General features: G+C 34.7%; 1 protein-coding gene across 1 annotated transcript in view; it reads right to left on the bottom strand.

Annotated features, from left to right (window-relative positions):
* Positions 1–19,428, bottom strand: part of LOC133200314 (uncharacterized) — a 454,022-nt gene that overhangs the window by 25,697 nt on the left and 408,897 nt on the right. The window lies entirely within an intron of this gene.

The following is a 19,428-nucleotide window of genomic DNA, read 5'->3' as shown; positions in this document are numbered from 1 at the left end:
GCTTTGATAAAAAAGTCGAACTACTTCGATAAATAACTCAGAGTAAACTGTTCCTATAGTGGATTTTGTAGGTTTTTATCTTTATTTTATTCAAGAAATGAAGACTAAGGGTTAGTTTATGCATAAATGATAAGTACTTAAAATCTTTAATGATCGATCTTATATTTAATTAAATGGTTAATAAAAGATCAATTACCGATGTCACCCCCACCCCCGAAAAAAATGAAAAACATGTATATTAATAAAAAAAATGTACCGACTTGTAAGAGGATCATTGGAAAAGGTCTCCAAAATAACTTGAAACCAGAAGTCTCTGATGAGACTGTAGCTCTACTGGTCTGTACATATAACAAAGGAAAAGTAGCACTTGGATTTGAAACTTTGCAACATGCAGCAATAAATAGAATAATGTATCTTAATGTAGTCTACTTGTGCGCCAAGTTATATTGAAATCAGACTAAAACTGAAGGAGAAGTAGCCTTTTAAAGAAATTTCACAGAAATTTCTATTTTTAGTAACCATGACAACACCGTTCATCGAAATCAAAAACCGATGCACTAAATTATATATCTTAGTGTACGCAGTACAGTTAAGGTGCCAAATGGAAATATCGGCGAATTTTTTAGATAGGAAATACATTTTTTACAAGGATTTTTTTAGTAACCATGGCAACACTATTCATCGAAATCAAAAACCAATGCACATAATTATGCATCTAAGTGTAGTCTACTTGTTTGCCAAGTTATTTTAATATCAGACCAAAACTGAAGGAGAAGTAGCCTTTTAAAGAAATTTCACAGAAATTTCTATTTTTAGTAACCATGACAACACCGTTCATCGAAATCAAAAACCGATGCACTAAATTATATATCTTAGTGTACGCAGTACAGTTAAGGTGCCAAATGGAAATATCGGCGAATTTTTTAGATAGGAAATACATTTTTTACAAGGATGGGCGTTTCTTTTTAGGACTTTACTATTATATCGGACATATGCAATGTGGTTGAAAAACTACATGTTGAGGACGATTAGATTTCTTAATTAGACTTGTCACGTGATGTGGCAGTCACGTGATTTTAGTAAATATACCTGAAGTATTGAGGTCATCTATAAATTTAAACATTGTAAGGGCATAACCAGGTTAAACATCTTAGTTTAACATATAATTATTTTCAACACTCTTTGTAGTTTGTGAAAAGTGCTGCGAACCTATATACATTCTACTATCTAATTGCAAAAATTACATTTGTTAGACCGTATGTTGAATATTTTGCTGGCCAAGTACATTAAATATAGATATAATTAATTCATTTGCAAGATTTCAACAGGTTCGCAGCACTTTTCAAATATCTTCATACTTCTTGAGTTTATGTGTAAAAGCTTGTCGTAATTTACTGAGGGTATGCCCTTGCAATATATCGATTTATTACCCCCCATTCTATTTCCCTTAAATGAAACTGCACACAAATATACGACGGTATCGCTTGTCTAGGGAATGTACGGGACGTATATGAATTAAATCATAAAACAGACATTGCATCCAAGTTAATGCCCTCTTATATATCTACAGTTTATATTTTATTTAACTACAAAATACATTTTTCATTGTATAAATATAACTTGATCCGCCTCTCACTGCATACAAACTGCGTCAAATTTTACAATAAGACGTCACATTGACAAGTGCATTGCGATCAGTGAATTGTTTATATATTGCTGTGTGGGATTTAACCAACGACAAAAATGCATGCACTAGTTAGTATTGATGTAGTTTAAAACTATTCAACAGTTTAAAATAGCAAATTATTTCATTTTGTGGTAATTTGAAGAACTTATATTTTTGTGTGATGTCATAGTAAGCATTTCCCGTATAAATTAGGCCCCGCCTCCCTACTGCAGCCTTAACTGTGCTGCGTAGTCTACTTATATGCAAAGTTATATTGAAATCAGATTAAAACTATAGGAGGAGTAGCGTTTTAAAGGAATTTCACAGAAATTTCTATTTTTAGTAACCATGGCAACACCGTTCATCGAAATCAAAAACCGATGCACTAAATTATGTATCTTAGTGTAGTCTACTTGTGTGCCAAGTTATATTGAAATCAGACCAAAACTGTAGGAGGAGTAGCGTTTTGAAAAATTGTTTACAGACAGACAGACAGACAGAACAGACGGATGGACGACGGACACCTTACTATCGCATAAGCTCTTCTGGTCTCTGACCAGTAGAGCTAAAAATCAACCTAATTATAAGCAACCCGTCTTCTAGGCGAGTATGTACGGTAATCATACATACGTGCAATGTATTTGAGCCCTGACAAATAGGCATAATTCAAAGAATTTTTCCAGGGGGTCAACATCCACTTTATAACAGATGTCAAGCCAAAGAGGGGGGGGGGACAAAACAAAAGAAAACAAAGACAAAAACACACATCCTTTCTCTCTATCTCACACACACACACCCTCACACCCCCTTACACACACACGCACGCACACCTCTCTCTCTCTCTCTCTCTCACATGCACATGCACACACACTTCAGATATGACTCCTTACCACTTGAAGGGGTCGGGGTTTCTCTTGGGAGGGCTTTCTAAGGCCTTTTTTTGGTTTGATTTAAGACCGTTTAACTATGATAAAGGTTTTCTAAACACCATCCCCATTTTCTGATCCGCGTGTGACTTTAATTAGTTTTTGAATAGGCACCCTCGTTAACGTAACAAGGGTGCCTATTCAAAAATGTTTGTGGAATCTTTGTGATCTAATCATTTCATTATAGATGATACACAATATCGAAACATTGTACCTTAAGGATATAAACACTGAAATATTCACAAAGATATAACATCCTGGTGATTAATCAGATTATCTGAGAAAAGAAAAACACTTCAAGTAACCATTACAAACATATTGATTTGTTTCTGACTGTAGATGTATACTCACCTGATATCCTTGTCCTCCACACGCCACAATCACCTATGCAGTCTACAAGAGAGAAAATGTGTTAAAATAAATAAACATATATTAAATTCGTAAATGAACCGATTTACGATTTAAACACATTTATTATACCTATACTGATTTTTTCCCTATAAAAAATTACATGTTAAATTGAGAATAATTCCCTACAAATTCGCCGTGCATGGATTAATCAACGTGCGTAACTCAAATGAGCTAATCCCTGCCTCGGAAGCTAATTCCCGGTAAAACATGTATGTAGTCCTCCAGATTTTACTTCTGTATTGGTGTAATATGTTAATGGACTAATCCCCTTGCGTTAGTCAAGCGCTCCGAAAGCTAATTCCCCGTCATTCGTAATCCTCTATTTTTTTTTAACTTTTGTATCGGTATAGTTAAAACGTATACCATTGAGGGAGTTAGCATGATTCGAGTTCCCCTCGACCAGGACTGGCCTTGGGGAACTGGAATCTTGCTAACTCCCTCAGTAATATACTTTATGTGTATAATAATTGAAAATGTAAGGTTGAACCTCGATATGAAAAAGCTTACTAAACAAAACAACAGTACCAGTGATGTTAAGTACTGCAAACCATGTGTGATTCGTGAGAACTTTATTATGAAATTACGAAAATTTAATTCTCGCGTTTATTTGTATAAGTAAAGGTTAAATAGCATAAAAAAATTAATTTGTGAAAACTATGTCCCGCTTATACATGTAAAGATCGAAAATAAAGTCTCGCAAATGTTTTGTGATCTACACTAACCTTTCCCCAGAGTTAACCCCTCCCCCCCCCCCCCATTTGGTTAAATAGTAACTCTACCTCAATCCTCTGAAGAAATAGCTATTTAATATTTTTTTTTTTCTCATGGAAAGATGGCTTTGTAGTCAGATTTCCCTTTGTATAGATACAGTTGGGGGGACAAAAATGCTGACAAAATCATGGAGCCCGAAGAAATTTTGCTGCGTCTGACCTATCGAAAAGCGTTATATTTATTTTTTATCGTCAACGTCATAGGGATTCCTTTAGGCACAAATAGATCAAGACTTGATCATGTGATTTCATACGTCATATTTTTCGTCTACTGCATATATTGTTTACATTTTGATGTCGAGCAAATAAAGAACTGTTGATAGCGTTGAAAGAGGTCATGGTATAGATTTACAGAAATGGTAAAAAAAAATTGCAGACATACATGTGGCACAAGCGGTAAACAAGTCCCTGTCGTCTATTTACAGGGTGATAAGACAATTTCAAAATTCATAAATTTTGGAAAATCACCATAAATCAGGCCGACCACGACAATTTGGCAAACGTAAGTATGGAAGGTTGCAAAGGTTAGTATACAGTTAAAGTATATCATTGAGGTACATGTAGCTGCCAACTCCATCAATTATATACTTTTTAACTGTGGTATTATACCGAAACAAAAGCAAAAAATAAAATAAAACTAGATGATCTCTCGTTGCGAGCAACGAGTTGGTCTTCCGTCCGGTTTTTCGAGAAGACGACTAAAGATGAGTTAAAGAGGCACATGAATTTACAAAAATATGTTTAGAAGCACAAAAAAGAGTGAGGTCTATCAATTCTCAACAACTTCCGGTTTTCTAAATTCACTTCCAGTGTGACCGAAAGTGCTCAAAATGACTTAAATTTCCATATCGAGCTTGTAGGAATCATCCCTGAAAGTTTCGTTAAAAAATACTCATTTTTCGACCATTTCCGGTTTGGACGAAACATACTTCCGGTGGGAATGGTCAGACGTGAAGCACTTTTTCAAACTTTATTATGAACACTTACATTCATTAGGAAATGAAAAACTTTTTAAAAATCGTATTTCAAACTACCTCCGGTTGACAACGCAAGTGTCGACGGAAAAAATGAAACACGCTAGGCATATCTACAAATCAAGACCTACCATCCCTGAAAGTTTCATGACTTTATATTTAATCATATTTGAGAAAGCGCCCAGACAAAACTTCATTTGAACAAGAGGCCCATGGGCCACATCGCTCACCTGAGCACATTGGCTAGGAAAAAAAAAGCAAAAATCAGTTCAGTATTGAAAAGTTAACGGGGGAGAGAGGGGGTGGGGGGATGGGGGATTTTAAACTACCTAACAATGCTTTCATATAAATATAACAAATGACTTTGCTGTTCTTGAGCAGAAGATTTTTTCCCATATATTCATTTGTAAAAATTTGATCCCCCATTGTGGCCCCACCCTACCCCTGGGGGCGCTCATTTCAACAAATTTCATTTTATACTACCCAACGATGCTTCCATATCAATTTGACTAATCATGGCTTTTCTGTTCTTGAGAGAAAGATTTTTTCCTATATATTTCTCTGTAAACTTTGATCACCCATTGTGGCCCCACCCTACCTCCGGGGGTCATGATTTGAACAAGTATGAATCTACACTACCTGAGGATGTTTCCATATAAATATGACCAATCATGTCTTTGCTTATCTTGAGAAGAAGATTTTTAAAGTTTTTTTCTATATACTCTTATGAAAAACTTTGACCCCCCCATTGTGGCCCCACCCTACCCCCAGGGGTCATGATTTGAACAAACTTGAATCTACACTACCTGAGGATGCTTCCATATAAATATGACCAATCATGGCTTTGCTGTTCTTAAGAAGAAGATTTTTAAAGATATTTTCCTATATATTTCTATGTAAAACTTTGATTCCCCATTGTTGCCTCACCCTCGCAGGTGAATTAAGGCTAGGTATAAGCATTTCTATGCAAATAATCTAATTAAAATGCTTATGGACTATATCTATTATACAGAGAAAGTTAAAACTTGTTTTTTAATATATTCTTGGAACCCACGACATGAGATAGCCAGTACACATTATGACGTCATATTATGACGTCATCATTCTTTACTACACAAGATTATAATGGATATCAACAAAAATGCTTCGGCGCAAGGGCATGCTCTATTTTATTTAACTGAAACAAGGTATATTTAGAAGGAAAATATTCCAAGGTTTGCTGGTATTGCTGCACAAATATCAACAGCTCAGTTGTATAATTTCTATTTGTAAAGTTTAAAGTTGAATAAGGGTAAAAATGTACAGTCCAGTATAAGTTTCCTCAAATTCTGATCAAATGAGAAAATGCCTAGGATTTGTGCAGTAGTTTTATTAATCTATAGGATATTCTTCCTATCATTATACAATTTTTATGTAAGAATAAATAGGGTAATCCCTTGCGCCAAAGCTGTTTTGTTGATGTGTTTTATTACCTCCAGTAGGTAAGATCAGTGACGTCATAATATGACGTCATAATGTGCACTGGCTATAAGATATCGTGGGTACTATGTATACACAAGAAAATAAATCAACACTTTCTCTTATTAATAAATATACCTCTTATGCGTTTTTATTAGCTCATTTGCATAGAAACGCCTATACCTAGCCTTAATTCACATGCGCTACCCCCGGGGGTCATGATTTGAACAAACTTGAATCTACACTACCTGAGGATGCTTCCATATAAATATGACCAATCATGGCTTTGCTGTTCTTAAGAAAAAGATTTTTAAAGATATTTTCCTATATATTTCTATGTAAAACTTTGATCCCCCATTGTGGCCTCACCCTACCCCCGGGGGTCATAATTTGAACAAACTTGAATCTACACTACCTGAGGATGCTTCCATATTAATATGACCAATCATGTCTTTGCTTATCTTGAGAAGAAAATTTTTAAAGTTTTTTTTCTATATACTCTTATGAAAAACTTTGACCCCCCCCCCATTGTGGCCCCACCCTACCCCCAGGGGTCATGATTTGAACAAACTTGAATCTACACTACCTGAGGATGCTTCCATATAAATATGACCAATCATGGCTTTGCTGTTCTTAAGAAGAAGATTTTTAAAGATATTTTCCTATATATTTCTACGTAAAACTTTGATCCCCCATTGTGGCCTCACCCTACCCCCGGGGGTCATGATTTGAACAAACTTGAATCTACACTACTTGAGGATGTTTCCATATAAGTATGACCAATCATGGCTTTGCTGTTCCTAAGAAGAATATTTTTAAAGATATTTTCCTATATATTTCTATGTAAAACTTGGATCCCCCATTGTGGCCCCACCCTACCCCCGGAGGTCATGATTTGAACAAATTTGAATCTACCCTACCTGAGGATGTTTCCACATAAGTTTCATCTTTCCTGGCCCAGTGGTTCTTGAGAAGAAGATTTTTAAATGATGCCATTATTTTTTCACTAATTCCTAATTATCTCCCCTTGAAAGAGGGCGTGGCCCTTCATTTGTACAAACTTGAATCCCCTTCACCCAAGGATACTTTGTGGCAAGTTTGGTTGAATTTGGCCCAGTGGTTCTTGAGAAGAAGATGAAAATGTGAAAAGTTTACAACAACAACAACGCCAACGCCAACGACAACAACGACGACAGACAACGGACAAATTTTGATCAGAAAAGCTCACTTGAGCCTTTGGCTCAGGTGAGCTAAAAATTGAAATTCGGCCGTAACTCTTGACCGGAAGTGACGTTTTCAAAACGATTAAAAATGACACCAGTTCATTTAATTTCCCATCAATGCTGAAAGTTTCATAAAGATCTATCGAGGCGTTTTTGAGAAATCTTTGCACAAAATCGGTAAGAAGAATAATAATAATAGTGGAAAAGAAAAACAAGATAGTAAGAAGGTCTTCCGTTGAAGACGAAAGACCTTAATAAAATAAAGGATTACGGATAACGAGGAATTAGCTTTCGGAACGGGGATAAGCTCACTTGACTACCGCACGGGCATTAGTCCATTAACATATTACACCGATGCAATAGTAAAATCTAGAGAATTACGGATAACCGTGAATTAGCTTCCGAAGCAGGGATTAACTGATTTGACGAACGCACGGGGATTAGTCCATTCACAACGATTTCTTGGGAATTATTCACATTTAACGATTTAATTTTAATATAGGAGAAAATCAGTAGAGGTAAAATAATTAAGGTTGATCGTTGTACACCTTTGGGTGAATTTACTGATAAATTCAACGAATTCAGGAATCTTGTGGTTTGTAAGAAGACTGTAAAACGTAGATTGAAAGAACATGACTTTTCCAGAGGAGTTTATAGGAAAGAGTAGCAGTTAAAACTGTCAACAGGAAAAAACGGTTGTCATTGTGTGGGGAGACAGTTGAGTAAAGTAATTTTAAGTGATGAGCTTCATATATGTGTCGGGAAAAATAAATGTGTGTATGTATGGAGAAAAGCCGGTGAAGGATTGAGACCGGACTTGGTTCCAAAGCAAATTAAAATGGACGCAAGTTTAGTTTGATAGTTTGGGAATGTCTTTGTTTTAATGGAATTGGAACTCTATCTATCTAATACTATACCTTTCTATCTATTTTTCTTCATCAATATTAGTGCTCAGAAGTACATACAGAGTTTAACAACAATCTGGCCTGTCATTGCACGTAGCTTTTCAGCAGGAAACTACATGTACCTTTTTCAGGACGACAATGCCCCGGTTCATCAGGCGCGGATCATGCAAATATTCATCGCAAGAAATCACATAAAAATATGAGTTGGCCGATCCAATCACCGGACTTGAACATAATTGAAACTATTTGGTTGTATATTAAGAAGAAATTCCAGCAACGGATAAAACTTACAGATTCGTATCATGAGCTCTACCAGCAAGCACTCAACGTTTGGCAAGATATTACTCAAAATTACGTTCGGAACCTCTACCAATCCATTCCTCGAAGAATTCTCAAATAATTTAGTATTTATCTTTTTTTTTGGCATTTTCTTTCAGCCACTAAAGCAGTTAGTATTTTCTATATGAGTTATCCTTCTTACGACGGTTGCGCGACGATTTTTTTTGTTGTCAACACTTTTGTCCCCCTGCTGTATATTCCTCCACGCCCACCTTCCCCTAATTTTCATTCCAGGTAAGTTTATGGATCAATCTGTATTATTTGAAAAGACGTTCATTCTCCCTTATGAGGAATACATATATGTATACGTTTGTTGTAAAAACAGTAAGTTTTTAGTTCTATTGAATATATGCTTATAAGGAAGTGCCAGATTCCAAACAGAATTTCTGTTTACATGTCCACGTCTGTGAGGAGGGACACCTGTAGATAAGGTTTTTTTTAAAAAAAAAAAAAAAACACACAGGTGAAGCTCACCTCGACGAATGTTATCTATTAGAAAGGCAAATCTCTCATCATATTTTTTTCTAGTTAGTGTACATTCCATGATCATTATCCATGCAAGCATGGGTTAAGTAGAACTTATAGTTACTTGGAAATAGACCTGTTCCAGACAACTTTTAACCTGTTTACTAATCAAGAAAATTTCGGTCAGTTCCAACATCCAAAGCAAGTCTGAAAGGACAAGGTATGGTAACGGCAGAATCTGGCCCCGTATTTGATGTAAAAATTAGAACACGGTTAAAATTGTGATAGTTTGAAGTTAAGAAATTAAAATGATGCTTGTTTTAAATCCAGCACTAATTTTGATTCAAAGCAAACACTGAGGCTACAAGAGGATGCAAAAGTAGGACATTTTCCCGAATTTCTTCAATTCTGGTCGAATTTCGTCAAATTTGAGATACTTTTTTACTTCGGGAAACAAAGAGCACAAGCTTGCCTATCTGAGATTTTTATACATAAGATGCGATGCATCTGATAATAGTGTTTGAAATATATAAATTTGGTAGATAGGCAAGCTTGTGCTCTATGTTTTCTGAACCGAAATGTGCTGTAAAATCGATGAAAATTTGCATAAAAATGAGAAGATTCGGAAATTGACATATTTTCTGACCTTCCTGTGACCTCTGTGTATCCCATAACTTAGAACCAATGCTCATTTTGTGGCAGGGGTGACAACAGGTTTTTAACTGATAAACTGTTGCATCACACTAAACCCCCCGAACCGGGGGCCAAAAGGGGTCTTAGCCTATCTTACCTTTTCATCCTTAGATGCACTAAAATCACTCATGTGGAAAATCTACATCAGATCTAGATCGGAAGCAGGTTGGTTAGTGTACAACCCTAGATCCAGCATCCATGCAAGTTTGGTCCAGATGGGGCTTGTAGTTACCTGGGAACATACCTACTCCAAAAACATTAACCCAGTCACTCATCTGGAAAATATAGGTTAGATCCAGTAACTGAAGCAAGTGTGGTAGGGTCCATCCCTAGCTGCATCATACCTGCAAGATTGGTCCAGGTAGGGCTTATAGTTCTTTGGGAATGGACCTGTTCCAAAAACTCTAACCTGGTCACTCTTGTGGAAAAGCTAGGTCAGATAGAGCATCCGAAGCAAGTGTGGTAGTGTCTATCCCTAGATGTATCATCCATGCAAGTTTGGTGCAAGTTGGGCTTATAGTTACTTGGGAATGGACCTGCTCCTAAAACTTAAACCTCGTCATTTATCTGGAAAAACTAGGCCAGATCCAGCATCCGAAGCAAGTGTGGTAAGTGTCCATCCCTAGACGCATCATCCATGCAAGTGTGGTCCAGATAGGGCCTATAGTTACTTGGGAATGGACCTGCTCCAAAAACTAACCTGGTCACTCAACAGGTAAATCTAAGTCTGATCCAGCATCCGAAGCAAGTGTGGTTAGTGTCCATCCGTAGATGCATCATCCATGCAAGTATGGTCCAGGAAGGGGTTATAGTAACTTGGGAATGGACTTGCTCCTAAAACTTTAACCGGGATGCTGACGCTAACGCCGACGCCGAAACCGACGCCGGCGCCAACGTCGGGGGTATAGCATAAGCTCATCTCGACTTCGTCGAAGTGAGCTAAAAAGGAATACAATGTATGCCAGCAGAATTGATAAGAAGAAACCTGTAAATAAGCCTTGTTTTATACGGTTAGTATATAATTGCAAATTATTTGAGAGACGGAGTGTCCTTCGCGCCGATTCCTACGTGCTGATCTGATATCATGAAAACTTAAATAAAGTGTACATGTAGAAGTTAAGAAAGCTAGCAAAACATAAACAAGTGGCCCATGGGCCACATCGCTCACCTGAGCACTGTGGCTAGGGAAAAAATCAAAAATCAATTCAGTATTGTAAATCTTAAGTGGTCCTGACCTCCCCTAAAAAGGGGGGGGTATGATTTGGAAAAAAAACTGAATCTACACGAACTAAGGATCCTTACATATTTCTTTGACTAACTGTGACTTTTTTCCCTATAAGTTTAAACTTTCATTGTGGCCCAACTCTACCCCCGGGGGTCATGATTTGAACAAACTTGAATCTACACTATCTGAGGATGCTTCTTATAAATATGACCAATCATGACTTTGCTGTTCTTGAGAAGATTTTTAAATATTTTTCCAATATTATCCTATGTAAAACTTTGATCGTCCATTGTGGCCCCACCCTGCCCCACGGGATAATGATTTAAACAAACTTGAATCTACACTACCTGAAGATGCTTCCATATAAATATGACCAATCATGACTTTGCTGTTTTTGAGAAGATTTTTAAAGATTTTTTTCTATATACTCCAATATAAAACTTTGTTCGTCCATTGTGGCCTCACCCTGCTCCCAGGGTAATGAATTAAACAAATTGAATCTACACTACCTGAGAATGTTTTTATATAAATATGACCAATCACGGCGTTGCTGTTCATGAGAAGAAGATTTTTTGAAGATTTTTCATATATACTCCATGTAAAACTTTGATCGTCCATTGTGGCCCCACCCTACCCCGGGGTCATTATTTGAACAAGCTTAAATATACACCACCTGAGGATGCTCCCATATAAATATGACCAATCATAGCTTTGCTTTTCTAGTGAAGAAGATTTTTAAAGATTGTTCCTATATATTCCTATGTTAAACTTTGATTACCCATTGTGACCCCACCCTGCTCCCGGGAGTCATGATTTGAACAAACTTGAATCTACACTACCTGAGGATATTTTCATATAAATATGACCAATCATAGCTTTGCTGTTCTTAAGAGGAAAATTTTTAAAGATTTTTCCTATATAATCCTATGTTAAACTTTGATCACCCATTGTGGCCCCACCCTACCCCCAGGGGTCATGATTTGAACAAACTTGAATCTATACTACCTGGGGTTGTTTTCACATAAATATGACCAATCATGGCTTTGCCGTCCTTGAGGAGAAGATTTTTAAAGATTTTTCCTACATATTCGTATGTAAAACTTTGATTGTCCATTGTGGCCCCACCCTACCCCGGGGGTCATGATTTGAACAAACTTGAATCTACACTACCTGACAATGATTCCAAATGAGTTTCATCTTTCCTGGCCATTGGTTCTTGAGGAGAAGATTTTTAAAAGATGCCATTAATTTTTCACTATTTTGTAATTATCTCCCCTTGGAAGAAGGCGTGGTCCTTCATTTGAACAAACTTGAATCTCCTTCACCCAATTATAGTCTGTGCCAAGTTTGGTTGAAATTGGCTCAGTGGTTCTTGAGAAGAAGATTAAATTCTGAAAACTTAACAACAACTACAACGACGACGACAACGATGACAGACAACGGACAAATTTTGATCAGAAAACTAAAACTTCAAACCATTAAAAAAGTAACATCAAAATAATTGCAATGTAACACGTGGATAGCATGGTTATATGAAATAAATTTAGAAACCTATTTCCCCAAAATGCGTGATATCTCTGTCAATTGAATTCATAAATTGGTCTGTACATGCAGCCATCTTTTATTTAATAAGCATTAAAAATTGCCGATATTTTTTAAAGCTTAGTATAAAATAATAAGGGGTTGGGGGGTTGGGGGGTTGATAATCTCACCGACACTATTCCACAGGTCAGGTGCCTGTGAAATTTTAAATAGTTACATACTGCTAATTCAATTATTGATTGATCTTGCTATCAAAATGTCCTTAAACAGTTTAAAATGTATGCGAATTGTTTTTATAATTATTGAAGTGTCAAAACATGTCACAGCAATGGTTTGTTCCTTGCATTTGAGCAATCTCAACAAAAGATAATTGGTATAACATCAAATCCAACCAATAATTTAACAAACAAAGCCCAGTATATTGGTGGGTAATTTATTACAAAAACAATACAAGCACTGACAAATAATTTTCACAGTAGTGAAGCACTTATAATCACTGTACTTTCTATACGTACATAGAAAATCGACCCTTTTTTGTTAATGAAAATGATCTAATCGACTGTGTCTGAGGAAAGACGGTTTCTTAACTTTTTGATGAGAATTCCATCTCTTATATTGCATTTATGTAATTATAATATTCGAATGTCGTTTCATTATTTGATCGTCGGTCCATTCGACTGATAGTCGAATAGTCGACTATTCGTTGACATCCCTAATTAACAATGATGCTAAATCTTTATTTAAATTCCAAATAGTTTTCTAATTGATGTACAAATTGTTGTGCTTAATCATCTTTTATGAAGATATTTCAAAGTTCCACAACACATGAATATAAACAATCTGTGAGAAAGATTGCTCCACTCCTTTGTTTTCCCTGAACTGAGTATCTAACAATGTATAGGGTAAAGAAAACAGACAGTAATCGATCTCATAATATCCATAAACAATACACATATGTGAAAAAAGAATAAAACACGGATCCCTGGATCATCTGCCTAGGACGAATAAGCATCCCCTGTTGATCAAACCCGCCGTTAGCGATACGTATTGTTCAGGTAGACGAAACTTTCCCTAGTCCATGCAGTATAAAGTCAAAGGTCTAACATTTGGTATGAAACATACGACCCAATGATAGTTTATATTTGCTAATAAGGTCATAATAACGACCATAAAATTTACGAAATGCTCACTTCTTTTAGGCTGTTGAAATCCCTGTAACTTCAACTTCTCAGTGAGTGGCCTACCTCGCATTTAGAATTTTTAAAGCAAGCTCTTGAGTAGAGAACAAGTTAGAAACATGTACACTATAAGTAAGGGATATTGTAATATCACAAATAAAGGAAGCTGACGATGGAACAGCAAAAGCAATATATATATATATATATATATATATATATATATATATATATATATATATATATATATATATATATATATTCAATAAAATATTTTTCCTTGGTAAAAAAAAAATAGAAATGAAAAAAACCGTCTCAATAAAATACACACTAGTAATGATTTGTACTTGTATGATCAGCAATCTTTTTTTTTTTATCCTTCGCCCGTGCAATTCATGCGTTTCTCAAATATGAAACAAAAACTGTAAACTATAACGAACGAGGTTGTCGGACTTTCTTCCAAGTTAACTTCTATTCAAAGAACGTTTTCATTTCACTCTGCAAGATTTAGTGTTCTAAAGAAAAACCGCGTGGTCTGAGATTGTCAATGTGTATTAGACAAGGACCTGGATTTTTTTAAGCGTTTTTTTTTTTTTGGCCAGTTTCGGTTTTTTGCACCTCGGTTATATCAGAAAAAAAAGTTTGGTTCTTTGAATGGCAATATATTCGAATTGTGATTAAACGGCCGATGAAATATATCACGGCGTCTAAAAAAGGAAAAGTAAGTCCTAAACAGCTAAATAATTATTTTATTTCTCTAACAAATGCTAATTTGGTTTTAAGAAAGCCATGCAATTGTATACAAATAATCTGAAAAAAATCTTCTGACAAGTGATTAAGTTTCCTCTAATCAAGATACATTCACCCCCCCCCCTTTTTTTTTAAATAAAACAATGTTTACCTTCAGAGCCGAGATTGCCAATCGGTCGGTTTGTATTTCATTGTTAAAAATGTAATAAAATGCATAATTAGCGTTAAGAAATAATATAAAATCTGTAAATCCACATCATCACGAACTTAACTGGTCAATATGGTGCACAGTTGTTTTTAAAATTATATTTAGGAGATTGCTTAATCTTTGTGTACTAGAGATTTTTTTTCCAATATCAGAACAATCTGAAACATAACAAATCTTTGTGTACTAAAGATTAAGCAGTGTGATAAAATAAAAACTTAAAACCACTGTGCACCAACATTACCAGTTACGTTAGTAATGATATGGATTTCTCAACTATATTCCACAAACAGTGCCAAGAGGTACATTACTTCTTAGTGTTGATTTTACCAGGCTTATATAATAACATAACGCATGATCTAGGAATTGAGGCGATCAAATATTAGTTGGATAAATATCCGAAAGAATTCGACGATAGTTTTCAGGCAAAGTCCATCTTCGAATGGCTTAGAATTGTAGTAGAGAATAATAATATTCTCTGTGATTGCGAAAATTATCTACAAATTAAAGGTACTTTCATGGGCACCACGGTTGCCCCTACATATGCTTGTTTTAATTTGTTATTAAAAAAAAATATTTTACTTTAAACATTACATTACATTAAAGAGAATTGCAGAAGGTACTTGGAAGATTGCTTCATCTCTTGGACAAAGGATGAAGAGGATCTTACAAAATTCCATTCGTTCATTTATGATTTATACGATTTAATTAATTTCACAAATGACAGAAAGCCTGATTCACTTCCTTTTCTTGTTATTCTCATAGTAAAGAAACGCGGAAAATAGTTCTAAATACCTATTCTGTAAAGAAATAGATAATAACCAATACTTTGACTTTCATTCCTGTCATTCCTCACATACAAAAAGGAGCATTCCATACAATATGGCCAGACGTATTTGTACTATTGTGACCGATCCTTCTCTACGATTGAAAAAGACTCCAAAACTAAACAACACCTGAGGCAACAAAACTACCCGATAAACCTGATTGAAAATGGAAACGACTTGAGAAGAATTTAAAGATTTTTCCTACACATTCCTATGTAAGACTTTGATCGACTATCGTGGTCCCATCCTACCTCCGGGGGTCATAATTTAAACAAATTTGAATCTACACTACCTCACAATGATTCAACATAAGTTTCATATTTTCAAGCACAGTGGTTCTTGAGAGAAATGTTTTATATGATGTCTTTAATTTTCACAAATTCATAGTTATCTCCAGTTGGAAAAAAGCATTGGCCCTTATTTGAACAAATTTGAATCTCCTTTACCCAAGGATATCTTGTGGCAAGTTTGGTTATATTGGCCAAGTGGTTCTTGAGAAGAAGATGAACATGTGAAAGTTTAAGACAATGCTGACAACGACGACAACGCCGCCGAAGACAGACAATATCAATATCAGAACTGGATTATTAGACATTTAAAAACTAACAGAGGACGGGTTTAAATGACATTACTAATGAATTTAATGAAAGCAGGAATGCTAATAACCCTGTTCGTCCACGAGCAGTCCAAAGATTTTTGCGTGATCATGACTAAGCGACGAGTTTTTAGAAAAATAATGTTATTTTAAGAGATCAACAGAAAAAAACGTGTTGCCTGGTGTTTAGAAAAAAAAAAAGAAAAATCACAGTAAATAATTATTAGAACACAATTATACTTTCTGATGAAAGTCAGATAGTTTTAAGAAAGAGTCATCGGGGATATGTGTGGAGAACATTTAAAGAATCCTACTTGCCTCATTGAATGTGCCCCACTCGGCAGAGAACGTTTTCGATTTTGGTGTTAGGATGCATCACCTACCACAGGGTCGGTACACTTTGTATGATCAATGGAAATATGCAGTAAAATACAAATCCATTTTAGAAGATCAATGTCCGGCATTTCTTAAATAAAGCCTATCGTTTTCAAGAAAATAACACACCCGCCGATAGAGCTTGTATCAAATAACTTACAAATTACTTACTAACTACCAAGTTGACTAAATTATCAAACCTCTTTAATTAAGATAACTGATTAAACTTTATTATATTTAATAACTCGATTAACAACTCTTAAAAACAAACAAAAATAACTTGCTAACCATCTAACTTATCAATTTACAAACTAACAAACCAACTAATTATCCAACAAACAAAATAAATAACTATTCAATTAACCAACAAACTTATTCACTCACTCACTTACTAACTAAATAATTGACTTACAAACCTACTTACTGGCCGGAAACCTAGAAATTAATCAAAAATTCTTACCTTTTCTAAAAAACAAAAATGTTTCCTTCTCATTTCTCTCTGAAAATATATACGCACAAAAATAAATAAATGATTAACTAATCAATTAAGTAACAATCTTAGAAGCAACAAATTAACTAATTAACTAGCTAACTTACTTAAAAGTAGCTTAATAAATAATTAGAAAACTAACTGTAACAAACTAGCTTACTTTTTTTCAACAAACCAAATTACTAAATAAAAAACTACCATTTTGAAGTAACTTACTAACACAGTACTATTTAAATTAACTAACTAAATAACTTACTTAGTAACTAGCAAACTAACTAACAAAGTTTCTCAACCAACTTAATTAAAATCTACCTTTTAAACCAAAATACTAACTTTATAATCCTTAAATTATTAAAAAGGTAACTTACTAACTAACATACGTTGAATAAACTTCTTTTCTAGCTTATTTCCTAATTTTCTATTTAAATTTACTTATTAAATAGCTATCTAATAAACTTACTTATAAACTACTTTAGTAACCAGACTATCTTAGAACGAAGATGACATCCTAATCTTATCTCAGTTACTAAACTAACTATCTAAGCTCACTCAATTATCTTATGCAATTACTGAACAAACAAACTAACTGACCGATTTGTTGACTGAATAACTTACGGGATGATTGACTGATTTTTATCACTTATCTTATCTAAATACACTTAGAAATTAACTCACCTATAATATATCTAACTAACTTTCTTACTTACTAACTGAATAATTATACGCCCGTCTTTAGACGAGACGTACAATGTATTATGTTATGGCGTTCATGTCCGTCCGTCCGTACGTCTGTCCGTCCGTCCGTCTGTTAGCTTTTTCATGTCTGGCTCATAACTTTAATACTACATGTATTAGGCCTAGGATTATCAAACTTTGTCAGCTGATACTTCTCGGGTAGAAGGTGTGTCGCACATTTAAAGTAGGTCGTTCTGACCTTTAATCAAGATGCTATGGCCAAATATGGAAAAATCCTGTCCGGCTCATAACTAGAAAACTATTAGACTTAGAATCATCAAACTTGGCCAATTTATGCATCTTAGGTAGAAGGTGTGTCGCGACCTATTTCAAGGTCACTGTTACCTTTAATTTAAGTTAAATTAAAAAAAAAAAATTGTCTTTTTACTATTAGATTACACAATCACAAAAATGAAAGAGTGCTGCAGTATCCTTATTAAAAAAAGGTTAAATCAAGAAAATACTTATATTTTTCATTATATTCTTTACTGCAATCTATAACAAATGTAATGTTACAAGAGAAATTCCACCTCTCCCATGGGTGTAATTATCAAGCACTGGTCAAGGAGAATTTGGTTACAGAAAATTGCATGTCAAATTAGAGAGAATTAATTAGTTTAGTGTGAGGAGCTAACTTGTAGAGCATCTCTGATCAAGCAGGTGTTATCTATATCTCTTGGGAACTGGGCAAAAAGAATCAGCCATGTTGGATTAAATAGTTTGCTAGCCTAACTTTTAAAATGAATTTGGTGAAAAGTAATTAAAACTTATTTGATATTGTATGATAAATTAATTTGATATTGTATAATAAACTAATTTGATATTGTATAATGTAATTAAAACTAAATATACTAGAGGGGGGGGGGGTGATATTGAAATCAGCATGCCCGTTGTTCGTATGAATTGCAGCTTAAAACCAGTCTGACATTAAATCTAAAAAAAAATCAAGTATTTAAAAAAAAAATGTTTTAATTATGGTAGATAGTCCCTACAAATCTAAGAGTAATGCAGGAACCTTATTAAAAATGTTGCATCAAGATTACACAAATTTTTTGTTTCTTTTTATAAATCTTTGTAACAAATTTGAAAAATAAACAACTTTGTTTTCAAATTTAATTTCAGAATGACATAAATATGCATTTTTATTGCACTACAAAGCAGATAGTATGTATAGATCCATTCATCTCTTGGGAGTAATGAGTGGACATGCATCCAGTTAAAGATTATTTAATGAGTTCAGTGTAGGGAGGCTAGCTGTCTCTATCATTTCTGTTAGAGGGTCTCTGATCAAGCAGCTCTTATCTGTATCCTTTGGGAATTAGACAGAAGAACTGCTTGTCATTTTATAGCAGATGTCATTTGATGGTCAGCCTTTTATTTTTAATATTAATTTGAAATAGATTAAGTTGTTAAGACTAAATTGATATTGTGTAATATGATATTTTTATTTATTTTTTTGAAAATATCAACTAATTCAGAGCATCACGTCTCACAAACCTGAAAGCTGGGGGAGGGGGGTGTGGGATGCAGATTGGCATTTGTCAAGCTCTAACACAACCAGTTGAGGACCTATAATGTAATATTTGTTATAATTAATGCCTACACCACAGGAGATATATAAACAAATATTATAAGGAATGGAAAAATCCTTGAAATCCTTGTATCAAGGTTGACATGAT

The sequence above is a fragment of the Saccostrea echinata genome, unplaced genomic scaffold (genome assembly GCF_033153115.1).
Source record: "Saccostrea echinata isolate AGI-Se365-2 ecotype Australia unplaced genomic scaffold, CSIRO_AGI_Sech_v1 ptg000038l, whole genome shotgun sequence".
Lineage (NCBI taxonomy): Eukaryota > Metazoa > Mollusca > Bivalvia > Ostreida > Ostreidae > Saccostrea > Saccostrea echinata.
The sequence above is the reverse complement of the archived record's forward strand: the minus strand, read 5'-3'. Positions and strand labels throughout refer to the sequence as shown.